Below are 5,245 nucleotides of genomic sequence, written 5' to 3'. Positions count from 1 at the left end.
AAATTCAGCAGCAGAAAGTTTCTTCGGATGATGAAAGCCCTCCAAGGAAGATAAAGTCAATGAGAGAAATTTATGAGTCATGTGAACTTGCTTTATTTTCTTGTGAGCCTCAAGACTTTGAGGAGGCCTCAAGAAATGAAGATTGGATCAAAGCAATGAACGAGGAAATGGCCACCATTGTGAAAAATAAAACTTGGGAGATGGTTAATTTGCCAAATGGAAAAGAAACAATTGGGCTGAAATGGATCTTCAAAATCAAGTACAATGAAGATGGTTCAGTTCAAAAATATAAGGCGCGGCTCGTTGCCAAAGGATACTCTCAGCTGCCTGGAGTTGATTTTACAGAAACGTTTGCTCCCGTAGCTCGAATGGAGACTATTCGAACTGTTCTTGCCTTGGCAGCCCAAATGGAATTAAATGTGTTTCAGCTAGATGTAAAATCGGCATTTCTAAATGGTGAAATTGAAGAAGAGGTTTATGTTGAGCAGCCTAAAGGATATGAAGTAAAAGGTGAAGAAAACAAAGTTTATCGACTCCGAAAAGCCTTGTATGGCTTGAAGCAAGCCCCTCGAGCGTGGAATAGTAGAATTGATAGATATTTTGTTAAAAATGGATTTGACAGAAGCTCAAGTGAACCTTCTCTTTATGTCAAAAAGGAAGGTACTGATTTCCTTATTGTTTGCCTTTATGTTGATGATCTAATTTATTGTGGCACTAATCTGAAAATGGTGGAAGAGTTTAAAAAAAGCATGCTAGATGAATTTGAGATGACTGACTTGGGCTTAATGATGTATTTTCTTGGCATTCAAGTGAAGCAAGCCAGAGGTAAAATCTTCTTTTGTCAAGAAAAATACGTAGAAGATTTGTTGAAGAAATTCCACATGTTCAAATGCAAACCAGCACCTACTCCTATGGGTTTGAATGAAAAATTGAAACATGATGAAAAAGAAGAAAAGGCTGACGCAAGAATCTATAGAAGCTTGGTTGGTTCATTGATTTATCTAACCAACTCAAGACCTGACATTTTGCACTCAGTTAGTGTTCTTTCTAGATTTATGAATGATCCAAGGAAGTCCCATTATATTGCAGCAAAGAGAATCTTAAGGTATCTTCAAGGAACAAAAAAGCAGGGGATCATGTATGAAAAAGAAGACAATTGCAAGCTTGTTGGTTTTACTGACAGTGACTGGGCTGGTTCCCTTGATAACAGAAAAAGCACATCAGGTTATTTATTTTGTCTTGGTACAAATGTGATTTCATGGAGCTCAAGGAAGCAGAAGTCAGTAGCTTTATCCTCAGCCGAGGCAGAGTACATTGCAGCAACTGAATCAGCTTGTGAAGCCGTTTGGCTTAGAAGAATTCTCAAGGATTTGCAATTCAATCAAGATGCTGCAACAACAATTTATTGTGACAACATGTCAGCCATTGCTCTAACAAAGAACCCCGTATTTCATGCTAAATCTAAGCACATTGAGCTGCGTTATCACTACATCCGTGACTTAGTAAACAAAGGAGAAGTTAATATGGAGTTTATCAGCACTAATGAGCAGCCAGCAGATTTTCTGACCAAAGCAATCAACATTGAGAAGTTTGAAAAATTCAAGAAGCAATTGAAGATTACTAATTAAGAGGGGGTGTTGAGATATAATTAATAATCTAGTAAATTGAGCAAGAAGTTTGAAGGGTTATTTGGTTTGTTTTTCAACATGAAGTAAAGGGTAGAATTGATGTTTGCAATGTAGCTTTGGAAATGTAAAGCATGATTAATGTAATCTCTAGAGTTGTCTATAATGCATATAAATATAGAACTCTGGTTGTATGAAAAGGAAGAGAGAAACGAAAAAAATGAATTAAGCAATAAAGTTTCAGAAATTTCCAGCAAAATACTCTGTTCTTAAATAAAAATTTTTCTGCACTTCCGCTTGCACCCAACATTGTAGGAGCCTTGTAGTGATAGCACCAAATGTCATATCAAATTTTTCTCGATTGGAAGAACTATATATGGGTGACAGTTTTTCGCAGTGGGATAAGGTTGAAGGAGGAAGTAACGCCAGTCTTGCTGAATTGAAGGGGTTGTCAAAGCTAAGTACCTTGGAGATACACGTTCGGGATGCCCAAATTCTGCCGCAGGATTGGGTCCCTGTGGAATTGCAAAGATATAAGATATGTATAGGAGAAGCGTGGTGGCGCGTTAATTCTGAAACATCAAGATTGGTGGAGCTCCATGGGTTAGAAAATGTTAGCACTCTTTGGGAGAATTATGGGACGAAAATGTTGCTGAAGTTAACTGAAGAGATCCATCTAATCGAACTGAAGGGTGTTCAGAATGTTGTTCATGAATTAGATGATGGGGAAGGTTTTCCACGATTGAAGCATCTTCGTGTAGAATATTGTTATGATATTTCGCATATTGTTGGTTCAGTTGGACGGGTTCATTGGACAGTCTTTCCCTTGCTGGAGTCATTGTCTCTTAGCTATTTGAATAATTTGGAGACAATATGTGACAGCCAACTCACAGAAGATCAATCTTTCAGCAACTTAAGGATTATCGAAGTAAAATCCTGTCGCGAATTGAAGCATCTTTTCTCATTCTCCATAGCCAAAAACCTACTGCAGCTTCAAAAGGTAGAAGTGGCTTCTTGCGATGATCTGGAAATGATTGTTGGTAAGTGTTGGTGTGATTATGGACTTCTCCTCAATTATTTTGGACCAAAAAAAAACAAAGATTAATTATGTATATATTGTTTTTGTTTGTTTATAGGACCCGACAGGGAGAAACCAACAACTTCTTTGGGATTCAACGAAATCATTGCTGATGATGATACTGCTCCAAAGGTGATAATTTTCTGTTCAATAATTAATTGATTAATTTATTATCACCATTAATCTTCGATCATCAAAAAAATATTATACTAGACGGTTGTACTTGAAGGAACAAAAATGTACGGGTTTTCTTTGCAGGTTATTCTTCCGAGCTTAGAGGAATTGAATCTCAGGGACTTAAGAAACATGAAAAAATTATGGGCCGATCATAATCAAGGAATGTACTGTTATCAAAATCTAACAAAGCTGCACGTGGTCAGTTGTCATCGTATGAAGTATCTGTTTTCATATTCTATGGTTAATAGTCTTGCGAAACTCCAACATCTTGAGATAACCACTTGTTGGTCAATGGAAAGGGTAGTCGACACCACGGGGTGGTCAGAAAGAGATGAAGGAAAGTTGATTGAATTAAAGGTTTTTCCTAAACTACACTCCCTACAGCTCTATGGGCTTTATAAACTAACAAGCTTTGCCAATACGGGACATATTCATTCAGATTCAGTTGTTGAATTCCCTTCTTTGCTAAACCTCAAGTTTCGTGGTTGCAGAAATATGTTAAGATTCATCTCTACGAGCTCACCAGAAGACACCAATCATTCTGAAATGCAACCTCCTCCTCTCTTTGACGAAAAGTTTTTTTTTTAATAAAAAAAATTAATTTTAGTCACAATACTTAATTTTTCTTTTCCTTGAGTCTTCAAAATTAGTTAATATCCGCCTCTAATTTAGTTATCAATTGATTATGCCATTAATTGATCAATTAGTTATTTAATCTTTAACTGCCAGGTACGACTTCCTAGGTTGGAGGTATTAGATATTGGGAGGATGGATAATTTGAGAAGAATATGGCACCACCAGCTTGCTTCGGAGTCTTTCAGCAAATTGAAGAATTTGGAGATAAATTGGTGTGATAACCTAAAGAATATTTTTCCTCCATTGGTAAGTTCGCTGTATTCATTTCGAATCTTTTTTTTTTTTTTCAAATTACATCCAACAATATTTTAACCATTTTTTGTTTACAAATGATATTCAGCCACTGATTATTTATTTCAAGTATCGTACTTCGAACCACCACCCTGAAATCTACGTTTTAAGTCCGGTTTTTAGGTTCGTCAGCATTAGAATTAACAATATAAATTTTTCAAACACGATTCAACAGCATAATATAATTCAATTAAATAGTTTTTGCTCATATCTTAAAAAGTACGATTTTCAAAAATTAAAGGATAGTCACTCATCTTATAGGTTCATAAATTCATCTATATATTTCTCTTTTCCTTAATTCTTCACATTTCGATTGGAAAAAGAAAAAAAAGAAAATAAAAGTCTTCAAATTTAATTAATATCTCTTGTTTAGTTACGAATTGATTATGCCATTAATTAACCACAAATTGATGATTATTTACAACTGACCCGTGATTGTAAAGAAATTTCCTTGAGTCTGGAAGTACTTAATAAAGATCCACTTTACAGCAGCAGTCCCTTGTTGACAATATTGGGAAGTCTTTTCCAATTTTTTTTCCCATTTTTAAATGTACATAAAAAAAAGGGACCAAGGAAAAGGGAAAAAGCGGCATTTTGGTTGATTTTTTTTTCCCCAAAAGGAATAGTTGAAATTTGCAAATTTATGCTTAAAAACTGATATCAAGATGCAAAATAAGTCTAAAATATTTAGAAATTGCCTTAAATTCTTTCTACATTCCTAATAGTAAATAGTGTAAATGCATTTTTATTATCTTTGTTTATCTGGCTTTTATTTATTTATTTATCTTGTTGCTTTTTTTGTTTAACAAAAAATTATCTAGTAGACATTTCATGGTTTGTTATGTTTATAAAACGTATAATTGTATGATTAAACATACTTTGAACCTACACCACAAGAAAATAGAGTATTGGCTACAAATTCTATTGCAACAAAACTTACTTTATTGCTAAAATTCATATCTTGCAACAAAAATTAGTCTTTATCGCTATAGCTAAACAGATTTTATTCTTCTTAATGATGTGGAATAGGCAAGAAAATTAGAATATATGGCAACAAAATATTTTCTTGCCCTACGCTATGTTTGGCAACAAAAGTGTTCTTGTTGCCTAACAAGCTTAATGAAGGCAAAATATGTTTCGTTGCTCAAGTTTTTCCACAACAAACACTTAAATCAGTTGCAACAAATGAAATATTGCAAAAGGTTGTGATTAGCGAGAAAATTTGTTTTGTACTCTCAGAGTTTTTTGCAACGAGATTAATTTTGTTGCGCAAAGGTTAACAAAAATATTAAATTAATAAATGAAAATATAAAGATAATATAAAAGCAAACATGACTTTGTGGGAGGCTTTTTAATTTTTTATTTCCGCGCCCTTTATTTAATAAACCGCGTGCTAACCGAAGTAAAGTTTCCATCTCCAATTTTTTCTTAATTAAAA

At 34.2% G+C, this 5,245-nt stretch overlaps 1 pseudogene; it reads left to right on the top strand.

The window, feature by feature from the left end:
- LOC18041249 overlaps positions 1–3,425 on the top strand; it is a 9,949-nt pseudogene extending 6,524 nt beyond the window's left edge.
- The last annotated feature ends 1,820 nt before the right edge of the window (positions 3,426–5,245 follow it).

The sequence above is a fragment of the Citrus clementina genome, unplaced genomic scaffold (assembly GCF_000493195.1).
Source record: "Citrus clementina cultivar Clemenules unplaced genomic scaffold, Citrus_clementina_v1.0 scaffold_5, whole genome shotgun sequence".
In the NCBI taxonomy this organism is placed as follows: domain Eukaryota; kingdom Viridiplantae; phylum Streptophyta; class Magnoliopsida; order Sapindales; family Rutaceae; genus Citrus; species Citrus x clementina.
This window is presented reverse-complemented; position numbering and strand designations above follow the sequence as displayed.